The following is an 18,233-nucleotide window of genomic DNA, read 5'->3' as shown; positions in this document are numbered from 1 at the left end:
GCTTCAGCTTTGCAGCCCCGAAGGTGCTATTTGGGTTTCTACGCCCAGAAAATATTTGTCTCTGGGGAAATGATTAAATTCACAAGAGGTAAATGGATAAACCAGAATTCAAATATTCTGAATTAGGATGATAACATCTGCCTTTCAGGGTGCATGAAAATGAAACGAGAGGATGTACTCAAAGCTCTTAGCAGAGGGCACGTGGGAAACCCTCAGTAAAAGGGAGCCATTGTTATTAGGAAGCTTCCCAAGAAGATTTACCTATAGGGGAGGTTAAGCTGGTCAGTAACCAAGAGGGCTTCCCCCGTGCCAAGAACACTGCTAAGGGCTTTGAGTACATCCTCTCATTTCATCATCATACACCCTTCAAGACAGGTATTATTATTCCCATTTTACAGATGAGGGATTGGGGCATAAAGTGGTTAAGAAACTAAACTGTGATAAAGCCAAGATTTGAATTCCACTCTGCTGTCTTAGCCAGCATTACCTTTGAGGATAGCTTGGTGAGCATGAGCTTGGAACATGTGTGTTACCTAGGTGGTCTTAATGGCAGTATCATGCAGCTGTGAGTGCCAGATATCTCCATGCCTACTAGCCAGTTGTGGCTTTGGGTGGGTCACTTGGCATGGCATGTATGGCATGTATCCATCATTATAGTGTCATACAGAGTATTTTCACTGCCCTAAAAATCCTCTGTGCTCTGCCTTTTCATACCTACCCCCTTCTTGGAACATCTTAAAGATGGCAGCTCTGTGCCTCAGTTTCCTCATCTGTAGAATGGGGATACTATTAGTGCCTACCTCCTAAGGTTGTTATAGGATTAAATGCGTTTAAATGGTGACTGGCACTTAGTAAGTATCCACTTAACGTTAGCCATTGATTTGACTGTGGTTGTGGTTGTTACCTGCCTCCAGAACTGATCTCCAAGTTGTGGATCTGGACACCTTGTCCCCCATATCGTACTGAAGATATAAACTGGCTCTCTGAGCAAATCTTCCTGGGTGCCTTATATAGATTATGCCAGTTCTGAGCACATTCTTTCTTTAGCCCGCGCCCCATAAGATATAAACAGTTTAAGCGTCCTCAGTTATACCCACAATTAAGTTGGTTCTCTCTGAAGTCACTCCCCCACCCTCGGGTTATTTTGATTTTGAGTGTTCACAAATTCTCTTGGAACTTTTTTTAAATTTATTTTTTAAGAGCAGTTTTAGATTCAGAGCAAAACTAAGAGGAAAGTACAGAGAATCCCTATATATTCCCTGCCCCCGCACTTGCACAGCCTACCCCATTATCAGTAACCCCCACGGAGGGGTACTTTTGTTACTAGTGATATATACATTGATATATCATAATCACCCAGAGTCCATAGTTTACATTATGGTTCACACTTGGTGGTATCCATTCTATGGACGTGGACAAATGTAGGACGGCATGTATCCATCACTAGAGTGTCACACAGTGTTTTCACTGCCCTAAAACTCCTCTGTGCTCTGCCTCTCCATACCTCCCCCCTTCTTGGAACATCTTAAAGATGGCAGCTCTTATTCCTAGAAACTGGATCCAATCCTTTTTCATTCTCAGAGTGTGACTGTCAGCCCATTAAATTGAGCACACATCCTTTTGCCATCTCAGGGTCCTGGTTCATCCATTCCCCAGGGGGGCTCTGAGTCCCCATGAAAAATAAAGGTGTGAATTGAGCATACATGGGGTTGGACCCATCAATATGCGTGTGTAATTTTTGGCAGTAACCACTCAGAGCTTAGTCCTTCCGGACTCCAGGCAGGGGCTGGGACTGGTGAAACTGAGGCAACGCTGTGCCTGGATAGCCTGAACCAGGCTCTTTGGCCTCCACAAGGGCCTATCCTTGGATACCGGACTCAGACGAGCACAGCTCTCCCGGCGTGTCTGCAGCAGGACTGAAATATTCAGCTGAGTGTGGTCTCCTACAGGCTTGTTGGAGCTTGAATGGGCCGGGGAATTGTCCTTTCCCTCAGCTGGACCTCACTGCAGGCCCTGGAGGGCTTGATGCTGTGCTGTTTTCATTCCTGACCATTATTCCAAGACAATAGATTTCTTGTGAGCAACAGAAATTCTTTATTATTGAAAGACATGCTGCTGACAAGAATGTTTCCATGAAAGCCTTCCCTTCCACCTCTGACCTCCCAAACAAAGGACACAGTCCACCCCTTCTCACTACATCCTCAGGGTATACCCAGGCCCCCATCACCATTTTGGCCATATCCAAGTCCCACTCATACTGTTATTTCCTTAACATTTTGCTTTAAATGTGCTCCCTGTTTTCTTAAGTAAATTAATTTTTCCAGAAACTTTATATCAGAAATATCTGTGAGACTTAGAGAACGAACTTATGGTTATCAGAGGGGAAGGGTGGGGGAGGGATAGTTAAGGAGTTTGGGATTGACATATACACACTGCTATATTTAAAATGGATAACCAACAAGGACCTACTGTATAGCCCAGGGAACTCTGCTCAATATTCTGTAACAACCTAATTGGGAAAAGAATAGATACATGTGTATGTATAACTGAATCACTTTGTTGTACACCTGAAACTAACACAACATTGTTAATCAACTGTACTCCAATATAAAATGAAAAGTAAAAAAAATTTTTTAAAGAAATATCTGTGAAATTGCAGATTTAATGAGCTGCATTTTTCTTAATATACATTAAAATAAATATACAAGTATTAAACATTTAAAATTTTTCCTGTGGATCACCTAAAACCAACCCTCCCAACTCTGCCCCAGGAAACCCTGGCAAGGTCTTTGAATTCTTCAGGAGACCTTCCCAGGTCACCTGTGTTGTCACTGTCGACTTCCCTCCCTAAGACCCCTCAATCTGTGCCCTCATGGGCAGGTGTGGCAGGAAGGAATGGGTCTGTTCCACTTGGAGGCCCCACCCTGGGAGTGGTGAGTTCTATGGCAAGGTGCCTTCGTCCACTCAAGCTTGGATTTCCTTCCTGTCTGGTAGAGAGAGACCCATTCTTTTTGTGATCAGTGATGAAAACAGCGTGAGGATTCTAATCGGCTCTCCTCTCTTGGGGATGATGAAGCCAGACAAGGCCCTGGGAAAGGGGGCATCAAAGGCAGGTGGAAGTTGGTGGCAGCTATGAAAAGAGGATGGCAGCTAGGGAGGACTGACTGACTGAAGACATTTGCCTCTTTTCACAAAGAATTTGAGGGAGAGGATGGATGTGGAAACACAGGGGCTCTGTGGGTCCTGGCTCCATCAATTGCCAGCTGTATAACCTTGGGCAAATCCCTGTATCTTCCTGCACCTCAGTTATTCCCAGTAGAATGGGGTTGATGATATTTAGTTACACTTGTCTTTTCTGCTGTCTAAGCTGTGGCAGGAATTGAATGGAAAGTAAAGTATTGCTGCTCTGAAAACTCTTAAGGTGAGGTCCTCAACTCTGGTTGCACTTTGGAATAACCCGGGGGAGCTTTAAAACACAAGAGTAAAAACCAATTCTCTAAGACCCAAACCAAGAGATTCTGGCATCTGTATTTTCCAATGTGCTTCTGGTAATTTTAATGTGCAGCCAAGATTGAGAACCACTTCCCTCGGGTTGTGCTGTCCAAATAGCTGTACCATTTAAACTTAAATTAATTAGAATTAAGTAAAATTAAGTAAAAATTTTAATTAAGTGAAATTCCTCAGTGACACTAGCCACATTTCAAATATTCAATAACCACATGTGGCTAGTAGCTGCCATAGTGGACAGTGCAGATATAGAACATTTCCATCATCACAGAGAATTCTATTGCCTCTTAAAGCATGGTCTATGGACCAGCAGCTTCAGCATTACCGGGAGCTTGTTAGAAATACACAATCTCAGGCCCACGCCCAACCGATAGAATCAGAATCTGGATTTTAACAAAACTGAACAAAATCTCTAGGGTTTCCATGAAAGTTCGTGAAGCACTGCTCTGAAGCATACATTCTACGCATTCATTTATTCAACCAATATTTATTAAATGCCTGGCATGTGCCAGGTACATTCAGGTGTTGGAGAGTGATTAGGGAAAAACATAACAATGTCTATCATTCTAGCGGGAGGAAACACATTAAGCAAGGAAACAAATAAGCAAACTTGTTTCAGAGAGAGGTAACAGGGGAATATGCCAGAAAGGCACTTGGGGGGAGGGCGGCTACTTTATATTGAAGGGGAGGGTCAGAGAGTGTCACTCTAAGGAGGGGACCCGTGAGTGGAACTTGAATGACATGGAGCTGGCCAAGGGAGGATGTGGCAGTCGTATGTTCTGGACAGAGATAAAAACCAAAAATGCCTTGATAGTAGGTTGCCAGATTTAGCATATAAAAATACACAATGCCCACTTAAATTTAAATTTCAGTTAAACCATGAATAATTTTTAGTATGAGTACATCCCAAATAGTCCCTGGGACATGCTTATACTAAAAAAACAAATATGTGGTTTTGCTGAAATTGGAATTTAACTTGCATCCTGTATTTTATGGAGACTCTACTTGAAAGAAAACCGAGAGGGCAGCAGAGTCGGAGGGACACGAGGAGGTGCAGTGTCACTGGGGTCGTCAGGGAGCAGGGTGCCATGAGGAGGGGTAGGACAGAGAACAGGGCCCAAATCTTGGGCTACACAAAGACAAGTTTTAAAAAACAAAATGGTCAGTAAAGGACTGTACTAACCACTGTCGTTTCTTCCCCTCAGTGACGTCATTGGTTTTACCTTCCTGCAACCCTGTGGTTTCTGGGAAGGGCGTCTTGGAAGATGAACAATTGTCTGGGCTGTTACACTTGGGTGGTGCTTGGGGAGACCTCGGACCACGGTTGACCTGCCTGAGCATAGCGTGCAGTATATATTGTTTGGTCTGAGTTTTTAAGTGCTCTTTCCCTGTTTGTTTGTTTAATTCCTGTGCTTTTGTATGTGATCTCCTATAAATCTCCCTGTCCTTAAGGACTATGTTTGACAACTTCATTTCCCCCCAACTGGAGACATTTCCCCTGCTAAGGGTCAAAAAGACTAATTACCCTAAACTGAGTATTGGAGACACCCTCAGGCTCACACATGACCCAGCAGCGCATGATCTCGGCCATATTAATAGAAGAATGTGATGAGAACAGATCTGTGCACAGAAGCAGTGACGTCCTCCAAGCCCGACTGTATTCCTGTCTGAAAATAAACTCCTGACCCCTTTAGCCACAAATGGGTGGAACCTCATTGTAGAAGAGGCCATGTGAGATATTCTATTCAGAGAGAAGCCTAGGCCCTGGGAAGATCATGATTTGCCAAAGGACCCCAAATTGATGATGGAACTTGGACCAGAACTCACAGCTCCTAACTCCCTGTTTGGTGCTCCTTCTACCCAAGTTGGGCTTGATAGTGGATGGAGGGTAGGAGTGGGAGAATTGTGGGGGGAGATGAGAAGGGCAGCAAAACATCAGCTGAGTCTCATAAAGTTCCTTAACACTTACAAAGCACTTCCCTACATTATTTCATTTGAGGTAGGTATAATTTCCATTTTGCAAGTGAGGAACCTGGAGCTCAGAGAGATTAAGTGACTTGTTCAAGGTCACACAGCTGTTATATGGCAGAACCAGGATTCAGACCCAGATCTTCAGGCTCCTTGGTCTGTTTCCACCATAACCTGGAAAAAATAGACAAGGAGAGAGCAACACGCTGGCCAGCAGTATTATCAGAGGTGAAGGGCAGGCAGTTGGGAGGGCAACGTGGCCTGGGAAGTCAGGAAGAAGACTGCTTTCCTGGAGCCGGGCTGGGCACTTTCCGTGCGTAAGCTCCTTCCATCATCACATCAAATTCATGAAAAGGTATCATCACCTGCACTTTACAGATGAGAAACTGAGGTTCAGAGAGGTTAGTTAAGTGGCCCTCCAGCTGGTTAGTGACAGAGTTGGGACTTGAATCCAGACCTATCAGACTTGAGAGCCTCAGCAGGTCCCCCCTGGGGTTTTCTGGGTCAATGGAAGTCTGCAGGATGAAACTGGACATGAGGGAGGCATGGAGAACATGCAAGGAAAAAGGACCAAGAAGGCTTACGGGTACAATGAAGGACCCTGAGGGTGAAGGTGCCCCCCACGGCTCTCCCCTCTGCTCTGTAGGCAGATATTGTCCCAGAAGCATTAGCCAAATCCCCTCATCTTTTTATGGTCTGTAGGTTTGCTTGGGGGCTAAACTGGAGCTCTACCTGTATTGCTCTGCCCTTAAAACTGCAGTATTCTGGCCCCCTTGCTTCTCTGGCCACCTCTCACAGGGCCTGCTTCCCTCTGAGCTGCCCCCCTCCCCCAGGACCACCAGCATTAGATAGGAAACAGAGCTTGCCTCGTTATCATGTGGGAACTTGTCCCATCTTCTCTTACCTCCCTCCCCCACCCCCAGCCTCCTAATTTTGTTTCCAAAATAATTTGAGGTTTTTCCCTAACTGAGGGTCCCTGATTGAATACTAGTGGGGAAATTCCTACCAAGTCTCCCCTATCTTTTCTAGTCAACCATCTCATTTTTTCTGAGGCTGCACCACTGACAAGGTTATCATTTTCCCCAGCACTTAATTCAGTGCCTGACTCATAGTAGGTGCACAGTAAGTCTTTCTGCCCTGAACTGACAGCAGAAGGGAGAAAGAGGTGGGATTATTCTGAGGGGCCATCATTGCTAATGTTTCCCTTGTTTAGACATCTTTTGTTGCTAATGAATCTCTCAAGCCTGGCGTCTGGGACATTCCTCCAAAGCCTCCCCATTAGAGGAGTCGCTGGATGACCCTCTTGTCCTCTGGGGGAATGTTGGGAGTCGGCACATCTGTTCCAGGGCGTCTGGGTTCCCATGTGGTCAGTGCAGCCTGCTGCCCACCAACCAGCTGCCACGTTGCTTCTTCTCCTCGCCTTCAGCCGGGGTCTGCAATCGCTGAAAAACTGATGAAAATTTAAGTCCAACGGGACATAAAAGTACAGTCAGGAAATGTAAGCTATGTTTACTCCTGGCAATAAAAGACCAACATCTGGGGCGTGTGGATGGAGGGTATATGGGGATTATTTGTACTGTTTTTGCAAAATTTGTCCATCTGAAAACATCTCAAAATAAAATGTTAGATAGGTAAACAAAGTGTTTTGCAACAAGGTTAAGTGAGATAGAACATGGAGCCAATAGAGGCAGGGAGTGGAGTAGTTAAGATGAGGGCTTTGGGGTCAGGGAGAGATGGGTTGGTATCTTGCTTTCCCACTTAAGAACTCTCATTCCTTGAACAGGTTACTTAACCTCTTCAAGTTCCAGTTCCTTCATCTGGAAAATGGGGATTATTAATGTCGACCTCCCTGGAATATCAGGAGATTAAATGAGATAACGCATGTACAGCATTTAGGATGATACCTGAGACTTGGTAGGAAGAGGGCAAAAAGAGACAGAAAGGACAAAGTCCTCCCCTTATCCAGTCTCAGAGAGATTTCTCAGTCACTGCCATTTAAGGTCCTAGATCCCACACCAGAGACCCACTGTGCAGTTGAAACCAGCCCCTGGCTTCAACCCGAAGTTGCCCATGTGCTGAAATAGGCCAGGGCTGCCTCCCATAGAATGTTCCCTGACATTCCCAGCTGGTCACCTTAAAGGGCCAGCAGGAAGGTGCTTATAGATCCTTCTTAGCTTGTGACCTCAGGGCCACAGTCTTTCATTCGTTCATTTAACAAAACTTCATTGGGTAAGGGTGGAGGGAACCATGGACTAGATAGTGTACTTGGTGTAGTGATATGACATGGAACAAAACTGACCTGGTCATTGCCTTCCAGCTGCTTACATTCTAGGAACTAGCCTTTCCCTATGATTTTCTCTGGCTCCCCTCTCTTGGCAACGCCCAGCTTTGGTCATTCCTTTGGAATGCAACCCCTCCTTTACTGCGGCCTGCAGGCAACTCAGGCTTACGGGTCACAGAAGGCAGGGACGTTGACAAAAGCTGGCAGTTACTGGGTCTGATGGTTCCTTGACTGCAGTCCTAGAGTATAATTCGGCCTTGGGAGCTTGGGAGGAACCAAGGGTAGCCGGTGGTGTAAAGCTAAAACTGCCTATCTGTGAGTATTTAAACTCCAATTGGCCTCCCCAACCCCACTCCATGTTCACAGTATTTTTAAACTAGTCTCTGCCCTATACTCTCTCTTCCTTCTCTGTCTGCAGTCCCTATCAGTCTGAAAAACTTTTTCCAAACAGCTTTCCTTCTATAATCAAATATGCCCTCTGCCCCCTACCATCCTACCTCACCCTCGCCCTGCCTCTCGGTCTGGGGCTGTGATACCTATCCAACTCCATCAAGAGTTCATGCTTCCTAGCATCTTAGATACCGAGCAGTCACAAAATCAGCATTAGCAAACCTGGCCACCCTCCCTATGTGGCAATTTTCCCACTCATTTATTTTATAGGAAAACTGGAGTGATAATTCAAAACACAATATAAATTGAAGGAGGAAGAATTTCACCTTTCTTACCCTCTTTCACATTCACAACTATCTCAGTAGACCTCTCACTTGTGAAAACTGTTTACCTTGAATGTTCTCAAAAATTAATTTCTTTCTTTTTTTTGCGGTACGCGGGCCTCTCACTGTTGTGGCCTTTCCCGTTGCGGAGCACAGGCTCTGGACGCGCAGTCTCAGTGGCCATGGCTCACGGGCCCAGCCGCTCCGCGGCATGTGGGATCCTCCTGGACCGGGGCACGAACCCGTGTGCCCTGCATCGGCAGGCGGACTCTCAACCACTGCGCCACCAGGGAAGCCCTTAAAAATTAATTTCTATTTTTCCCTTTAGAACATTATTTCAATATTATTTATTGAGAACCGTGTGTGTTTTACAACCTGTAGAGAAAGTCTTATATATTCTTCACAAATAAGACGTACAGTATACAAAAAAATGTAACTAAACGTATACTGAAGGAGGGGCTCCGGTCAGTTCTGTATGGTTAGATGCAGCTTCAGAGACTGTAAGACTCAATCTCTGAAAGGTGAAGTGTGTGTGTGTGTGTGTGTGTGTGTTTCATCAAGAAAAAAAATTTTATCAATTATTTTGTGATTTTTATATCATGAAACATGTCTCCACAAAGCCTAAAAACTTTTTCTTAAAAAGAGTCCAGGCTCTGGACTCAGAGACAGGCCAGGTCTTACTCTCCTTTCCATTATGTAATTGCTTATAGAAGTGGTATAAAAATTAAAAGAGATAATTGATATAAATTGATTACCACAGTGCCTCAATAGCTGGTAGCACAGGCTGCTAGCTGTGTGCCCCCACATCTCTTCTTCTCTTTGTTTTAATAATATAACCCTGATTTTTATCTGGGCATATAGACTCCCTTACAGCTAGGTACAGCCATGTGACTAGGCCAGTGGGTTCTGAGCAGAAGCATTGCCTGTGATTTCTAGGAACTCTCCTTAAACAGAGACACTCTTTGTCATCCTTATGCCTGTTTTTGGTCTGGACTCTAGATGTGATGGCTGGTGCCCCAACTGCCATATTGGAGCATGAGGAGGAGGGCCACACCCTGGGGATGGCATTACAGAGAGCTAAAGAGTCCTTGATGAGCAGGGAGCTGCCATTCCAGCACTGGACTTCCTAAGGATTTCTTTTCATAAAATATAAATTAATTTTTCTCATATTTAAAGCATTATTTTTCAAAGTGAAGCTAAACCTAACTATACTATAATTTTTATTGTCATCATTATTTTATTAGTCCTAGCCTGCAATCAGTCTCTCTCACAGATCCCCTCCTTAGGCCATTAAAAACAGCCTAAATGTTATCAATAGTACAAAGAATTTTGCCTTGGTTCTGATCTCTGTTGCCAACCCAATCATGTCTTTAATGAAGGGGTGCCTGGGTCCTCCGGACCCCTGATGGCATGCATGGCATCACCACTGTTTTCCCTCCTTTGATTCCCTCTCTTTCTGCATTCCTGGTTCTAGGTTTTCCCCACTTTCCATGGCTCTTCTTGCAGAATTCTCAACTGACTCACTGAGACTGAATCACCCTGAAAGAGGAGAAGGATTTGGACTAGGTAGAAAGGACGGGGAAGCATTCCAGGTGGGAGAAAACATAAGCAAAAGGGGAAAGCAGATGGAGCATAATTTAGGGATTAGAAGGGGAGTGGCTGAAGGTTTCTGCTGAGGGTGGTAGGAGATCAGATTGAATCGGGAAGGCCGGTGGGACCTATGAAGGGTCTTCAAGGCCCAGTAGAGGAGTTTGGACTTGATCCTGGAGGAAACAGAGAGTTACTACAAGTTACTGAGTAGGACAGTGACACAAGGCAAATGATGTTTCCAAAGGAATTAATCTGGCTGCAGAGTGCACAACAGATTGAAGGCAGGAAGAGCCTGGAGACAGGGGGACCAGTATAAATCTTCCACCCAATAATCAGTTGGTCAAACATTGTCAACAGACTTTGAAAGGGGCTGTATGAAACAGCAAAATTAAAGTGTAATGATTTCAGTTAAGCAGAATAAGAAGTCTTAAACAAAGTCTTTCCCCAGAACTTCCCACACAGAGAAAGTAGCCAGCTTTCAAATAGCAAAAACGGGTTCAATCCTTCTGGAAAACAATTAGGCGCTATGGATCAAGAGCCTTATGAATGTTCACATGCTTTGACCCAGTAATTCTACTTCTGGGAATGCTAGGGAAATAATCCAAACTAGAGAAAGGGGAAAAAAATGCCTGGAGATCTTAAACACAGAACACTTGATAATAGCAAATCATTAGAAACAATCTAAATGTTCAGCAACAGGGGGATGGTTAAGCAAACTATGGCTCTCAATTAAATGTTACCCAGGCATGAACTCCAAAGGATAAGAGGACCAGGCAGATGACACAGAAAATGCCCATGACATTAATTTGAGGAAAGCAGGATACAAAATATGAGTGTTTATCACACAATGGTTACCCCCAGTATAGAAAAAAAATCAGACTGAAAAGTAATATTCTAATCACTCCCATTTGTTTCATTAAAGTGGAGGGACTGTAGATTTTGTTTCTTTTCTCTTCAAAAAAATGTTTCCCCCAGTATGCTTTTGTTACAGCTATACCTTTAATTATAGGGAATGTCAGGAGAAGTCTTGCTTTTCTATTCATTCTGAATTGTTTGGCTTTTATAAGAATGTGTTAAATATGTATGACTTGTATTTTTTTCATAAGTGGTTTTTCAAAAAATATATATTAGTAAATGTGGGGAAACCATAAGAAGTGCTCATGTCATCACAGGCAGATACTTATATTCATCTTCTCTATGATGTGGTTTTTAAAAACATTATAGGCTTTAGAGTGTGTGGGGGGCCTGAGTTTAAATCCCCCTTTAGCTGGATGACCATGGCTAGGTTATGTGTGAAGTAGGGAATAACGCCTTCCTTGCAAAATTATTGGAGAAATCAGTGAGAAAATGGACAGAAATCTCTGAGCACAATGCTCTGCATTTAGGAGACACAGAGCAACGGTGGCTGTAAATCTCAGAAGCTGTTATTTTCTCCCTTCTGTGGTTTTCTGCCTCTCGCAGGCAGGCAGCTGAGAGTTTAAGGGGTGACCTCTGAGGAGGGAGACAGGAACCCTGAGCAGTTCCCCCCGCCACCTCCTGCCCTTGCGCTGCAGCCACCCTGGCTCTTCCTCACTCTGAGCCCACTGGGCAGTCTCTTCTCCTTTCTCTGCCTTTGCAATGCTTTTCCCTCTGCTGGGACCGCACTTTTATGATGGTGTGTAATGAACCGCTTATAGAAGACAAAGTTTATTTTCAAAAGGAAGTTTTTTCTCCATATACTCAGCCAGCATGTATTTAAGAATGGTTTTATGTTTTTCAACATTTAGGTTGGAACATAAAGTGGCCTTTGTTTGCTTAAATCATTCTGTGATAGCTCCCTTGACCCCTGGTTTTATGCAAGTCCCAGTTTACAACCCTGTTCAAAGCTACACAAGTCCCTTTGAACGGTCGCTGGGATTAGGAGAGAGACCAAGGGGGAGGAAGACAAGGAAGGCTTGGAGACCACCTAGGGCAAAGCAAATTGATGCCAAAAATGATTTTGGGGGATGCTAAATGACACCACTAATTTTCCCAACATCCTGCTTAATAAAACTTTCACACCGAGCCATATTTTCCAAGTTTCTCAAGGACTACTTAAGTGGGAACCCATTCAAAACCTTATTAAAGTCCAAGGAGATGATGTTTATTGGCTCTGCATGGACTGCTAAGCCTCCTGGTCTGTCAGGGGAGGCCTTGCTCCGACTTTGGTGTCCCCAGCACACTGGGCACTGAGGCTGTGGGAGGAGAAAGAGCCTCCTTCCTTCCCTGCCCTGGGTTCTGTTCTTGAACCCAGGATGTGGCGGCCAGTCTGGGACTAGAAACACTGGATGTGACTCTTTTTTTGGGGGGGGGCAATTAATAACCACCATTTATTGAGTTAGGTTAGGAATCCAAGATTCAAAGCCAGGGTTTGCTGGATTCCAAAGCAGCCCTATTACCATCACACTTCACTAGATGAAACTCAAGGCCACTAACATTGGGTTTTTACCTATTCACAGCATCTACTAAAATTATAAACAGGTTCTTGTCCTCAAGTCTAATAGCAAGGAGAGAATACTAAGTAGGTAGTAAAGATTTTCATTTTAAATAAGCTTGCTACAGGTATTATCATAGAATACTGAAGGCAGGGGGATGGGATGTGATCAGTTCCCTACTGGATGTTTACCATATCCAATTAAAAATATCCAGGAAGTAACAAAACCTAAAATGTGCTCCAGGGCTTCCCTGGTGGCACAGTGGTTGAGAGTCCGCCTGCCAATGCAGGGGATACGGGTTCGTGCCCCGGTCCGGGAGGACCCCACATGCCGTGGAGCGGCTGGGCCCATGAGCCATGGCCGCTGAGCCTGCGTGTCCGGAGCCTGTGCTCCACAGCGGGAGAGGCCACAACGGTGAGAGGCCCGCGTACCGCAAAAAAATAAATAAATAAATAAAAATGTGCTCCAACTAGACAAAGTAGCTTTAAAATATTCCTATTAATATGAAGCAATAAAGTACTGATGACTAAGATCTGATTATGGGTTGCCTGGGTTTGAATCTTTGCCCAACACTAAGCACCTGTACCCTCGGGCAAGTTACTTGTGCCTCAGCTTCCTTTCATGTAAAATAGGCAAAATAAAACTTATTCCAAGTTTTTTATGAGTACATTATGTAAAGTGCTTAGAATGTCACCTAATGTATTGGATGCTATAGAAATACTTATCATCAGTTTAAATAAAAAAGGTATCCTAGGGCTTCCCTGGTGGCGCGGTGGTTGAGAGTCCGCCTGCCGATGCAGGGGACACGGGTTCGTGTCCCGGTCCGGGAAGATCCCACATGCCGCGGAGCGGCTGGGCCCCTGAGCCATGGCCGCTGGGCCTGCGCGTCCGGAGCCTGTGCTCCACAGCGGGAGAGGCCACAACAGTGAGAGGCCCGCATACCGCAAAAAAAAAAAAAAAAAAGGTATTCTAGTTTTTAACACTTTTCTGAGCCCTGCTGCATGAAAGGTCTAAACAACTCAGAACTAGCATGTAACTAACAATGTATTTTTAAGTAGTAGGCTTCAAAGTTAAGTTCCTGATCCTCAAAACGCAGCTACTTAATTTATGATGCAATTATGAGTAATCAACTTTTCCTGAGCTTAACTATAATACAACAGATAACCTTTCATTTATTTATTTTAAATCCTTTTTTCATAGGAATTTAGAGACTATTTTCAAACTAGTACAAATATTTTATAAATAATATCTGGCAGTTTATTAACCAATGGAGTATATTGCACAAAAAACTACCTCACATCTTTCAGGAGGAAAACCCACTAAATTTGAAAAGTAAAGACGTCACCCTCTGAATTCGGACACAAAATGTGCTTTAGATATTTGTTTGGGGGAGGGGACACACACTTGTACTCAATTAAGAGAAACATTTATACAGTCTAGGTCTTTTATTTTCTTTATACCCATCATGGCATGAATTCATAGGGAATGGGCTCCAACAGTTCAGGCTCCTTTCCATTGGTTCTCACAAAGTGTGGGTGGAGCAGGCTGGCGCTTCAGTTGAACTCAAGTACCTTTCTCTTTGGCTTCCTTCTTTTTCTGATCACTTTCCTTCACCCGTTTCAGGAAGCTATCTCGGCTCTTAAGGTGCTTAATATGCTCGATACGCACATTAATTCTCTTGGCAAGAATCTTGCCCTTAACTTGTTTGTTTACAATGATGCCAATAGCATGCTGGGTAACATTGTAGACTCTCCCAGTTTTGCCATGGTAACATTTGTGGGGCATTCCTTTTTGAACAGTGCCCATTCTCTTGATGTCTACAATATCACCTTCCTTGTAGATTCACATGTTTGTGACCAAAGGAGCAAATCCGTGTTTTCTAAAAGGCCTAGAGAACGTGTAGTGGGTGCCCCTCCTCTTTCCCTTTGTGTTGGTCATTTTGGCGAATTACTGGAAGATGGTGGTTTCAGCTGAAAGTGTATGTGACTCTTGAACCACAGATTCTGCCCCTCCAAGAAGAGGGAAGCTAAGGGGGATGGTCACAGGAGAGAACAAAGCTTGGCTGGGACCGTGTTCTTTTTCTCTTGAGGCTACCGCTGGCCCCTTTTGCCCCAACGCTTGCTCAAAAGTCATCCGGTTTCACTTTCCAGTCTGAGTGACATTGTGACATGAACTGACTTAGAACAAAGGCGGGGGCCCTGTCTTAGGTGCTGTTGTAGTCCAGCACCAGTCACCTATTGGATGGTCAGTGACTGTTTGATGAATAAAGGAAGGCATGCGTGTGTGAACAAATGGATAAGACTACTTTTCATTCACTCCCACTCTGCCTAAGTCTTAGCCTCCTTGGCAGATGAAACATTATGGCTACTCATTGCTATGTGTCAAACCATCTTTTGTTATTACTGATTTTTAAAAGAATTAGGACTTTAAAAGAAAACAAACCCTAGAACATTGTTTAAGCACACAAGAACTCTGAATTCTATTGCCATGTGGAGAAGAGCTGTCCAGTGAACTGGGACCTCTCTGCTGACCTGCATATGATGAGAGAGAAAAAGTCTATGTCTTGAAGTAAAGACAGAAAAGAAGGAAGGGAGGGAGGGAGGGAGGGAGAAAAGAAGGAGAAAGAAGCAGAGAGAGATTGAGAAAGAAATTTGCGTTCTGGTCCTATGGCCCTGACTGAGCCACTCGTGGCTTTGTAACCATAAGCCTCAGTTTTCCCATCTATAAAATGAGATGTGGGACTGGATGAGTCCTCAGACTTTGGGAGGACATCAGAATCACTTGGGGCATGGGGAGAGGGGCAGTGGACGCTGTTAAACATGCAGATTCCTGAGCCCCACCCCCAAAGACTTTGACTGGGGCCCTGGGAACGTGCATGTTTAACAAGCCCAGCTGCAGTTGTTTCAAGAGCTCACTTGGAGAAAACAAGACCCGATGGCCTCAGAGAGGATGTGGCTCTGACCCCTCAAGGTGGACAGTGGAACTGGGAGGTGTACCAGTATTCCTCGTCCCTTGCAGAAACAGTCAACCACTTTGGGGCATGGTTTAGCTCTGGTTTAGATGGGAATGAATCACGAGTAAGTGGTGGAGGCAAAGGGAATGGTACATTAGCATCTTAGAAACCAGCAGACTCTCTCAAGGTGGCCTTTGCCTTGGTTGTTAGGACTTGTTAAATGGGACCGGAATTAATGCAGGTGCACTGTCTCCCTGACTTTGCCTACTGGGTGGAGATGGATCAGTACCTCCCATCAATACCTCCCATACACATACACTGCTCTTTACTGGCAGACACAGGGAAAGAGCTCAGATCTCCTGATTCCCAGTGTAATGGTTCTCCCAATGTACCATGTTGTAGGTAAATTCATATTTAGTAAACTAAAGGACTGAGGGATTATTAACAGTAAGTTTCTAAAACTTCTTACTTAGCCAGAGCAATGATAAAATTCCATTATAGACTGAGATTCCTACTCTAACGAAGTTAATGATAAAAATTCTAAGAGCCCTGGCGGTAAAGTCCATGTAATCCAGTCTTGTGGTGAGTGGGCATATGCATATATAAAATATATTTGCATATGTGTGCTTTGGATAAAAGATTGAAAGAGATATACAAAATGGTAACAGTGATTGTAAGTAGTAGAATTATAGGTGATTTTTATTTTCTTCTTTATACTTTATGTATATTGATTATATTCATTATATTTTCCATAATGAGTCATTTTCCTTTTTTATTTTTTTATTTTTTTTCCTTTTGCGGTATGCGGGCCTCTCACTGCTGTGGCCTCCCCCGTCGCGGAGCACAGGCTCCGGACGCGCAGGCTCCGGACGCGCAGGCTCAGCGGCCATGGCTCACGGGCCCAGCCGCTCCGCGGCACATGGGATCCTCCCAGACCGGGGCACGAACCCGTATCCCCTGCATCGGCAGGCGGACTCTCAACCACTTGCGCCACCAGGGAGGCCCTCATTTTCCTTTTTTAATCAGAAAAAAAATGCGTGCAACACATCTCTGTGTTTATGGATACTTTAGAGTTTCTAAGATGCTTTCACATATTTGTTATTGAATTTTATTCTTACTCTGTAGAAAGCACTCTGAGCAGGTGTTATTTTATTATCCCTATTTGACAAAGGAAGTAATTTCCCTATGTCACACCACACAGCTTGTAAGAGATGGACTGTGACACAAACCCAGATCTCCCAGCTACTTGTAACATTTCTTTCCACTCTGAGACCCTGTGTGTGTTCTTTTCTGTGTGTGAGTGACTTAGCTCCGGGGCATTGCTGCCCCCTCACACACACACTTGCAGTCCTGCCCTCACATCCCCTCCCTCTGGGTTGTCTCTGTCAGGAACCCAAGGATGGGTCTTCACCCAGGTTTCTGCCCTCACAGTGCTGGGAGCAGCCTGCTGCCCACGGCAGGGTAGACGTCCGCAGGTTGGTGACATGGACTCTTTCACTCAACATGGGGCCTGTTGTGAGCAGTGCCTGGCTGCAGGGCTCCCAGTGAAAGGCCAGGAGGGAGAGAGGCAGGTGTTCCTTGCATCACCAGTGAGGTTGAGCAGCTCTTGCTGTCTGGAGGAGGATCTGGGTTCGGCCCACTGCACGGCAGCTGGATGCTCGGTGGCAACTGGAAGGGAGATGGTGATACCGATGCTGTGCTGTGCTTCTTGGAGGATATGCCCCTCTGCCCCGCCCAGGGGCTGTAAATGGCTCCCCCGGGTGTTGCTGGGTTTCTTTCCTTTCCACAATCAGCCAACAGTCCCTGGACTACAGAACTGTGGGCTGAGTCAAAGGAGGAGAGGAAGACAATGTTGGACTAAGAGGGCGGTGTGGGAGTGAGAGGGGCCCGGGCACACATCCAGACTGACAGGGTGCCCTGCGTGACTTGACTTGCCGTATGACTTCTCTATGCCTGTTCCCTTATTTTTATTTATTTATTTATTAAAATTTTTTTGTTTTGCGGTACACGGGCCTCTCACTGCTGTGGCCTCTCCCGTTGCGGAGCACAGGCTCCGGACGCGCAGGCTCAGCGGCCATGGCTCACGGGCCCAGCCGCTCCACAACACGTGGGATCCTCCCGGACCGGGGCACGAACCCGTGTCTCCTGCATTGGCAGGCGGACTCTCAACCACTGCGCCACCAGGGAAGCCCTCCCTTATTTTAAAATGGTGATGAGGTTCGTGATGTTAATGACACCTTCCTTGCAGGATTGTTGTAAGGTTTAAATTGATTTACTTGCTCAATAAATTATTTATTATTGATTGTGTTCCAGATCCTGTTCTAGGTACTGGGGGTAGAGCAGCAACTGAGACAGGAAAAGGCCTGTCTTCATTTGGGGGGACGGACAATATGCAGTAAGTGTATAATGAAACTTCAGATGGTGATGAATGTGGTAAGAGAAATAAAGCAGGTGTGAGGCACAAAGGAGTGGGGTAGGCTGTTTAGGTAAGGAATTCGAGGAAGATGAGGTGAGACCAGAGCAGAGACCAGGAAGAAGTGACAGAGTGAACAAGACAGCAGGTGACAGTCCTGGCTGTCAAATGCGAACAGAAGGACCCTCCAGGGTGGCCATTCCTCACAGGCCTCTGGACCCTCTGACAACTAGCAAAGAAGTGGGCAGCCACAGAAAGACAGTGTTCAACTTGACATTTCCAAAGGTCTGGGTCCCACCCTTGAGCACCACTGCAGGAAGAGGCAGAGAGAAAAAGAGAACACTTTCTTCCTGCT

At 45.1% G+C, this 18,233-nt stretch overlaps 1 pseudogene; it reads right to left on the bottom strand.

Moving 5' to 3' along the window:
- Window positions 1–13,975: 13,975 nt before the first annotated feature.
- On the bottom strand, window positions 13,976–14,453 carry LOC132487866 (large ribosomal subunit protein eL21-like; annotated as a pseudogene).
- Between the last annotated feature and the right edge of the window lie 3,780 nt (window positions 14,454–18,233).

The sequence above is a fragment of the Mesoplodon densirostris genome, chromosome 1 (genome assembly GCF_025265405.1).
Source record: "Mesoplodon densirostris isolate mMesDen1 chromosome 1, mMesDen1 primary haplotype, whole genome shotgun sequence".
Classification (NCBI taxonomy): domain Eukaryota; kingdom Metazoa; phylum Chordata; class Mammalia; order Artiodactyla; family Ziphiidae; genus Mesoplodon; species Mesoplodon densirostris.
Note: the sequence above shows the minus strand (reverse complement) of the source record. Positions and strands in the feature narration are given on the sequence as shown.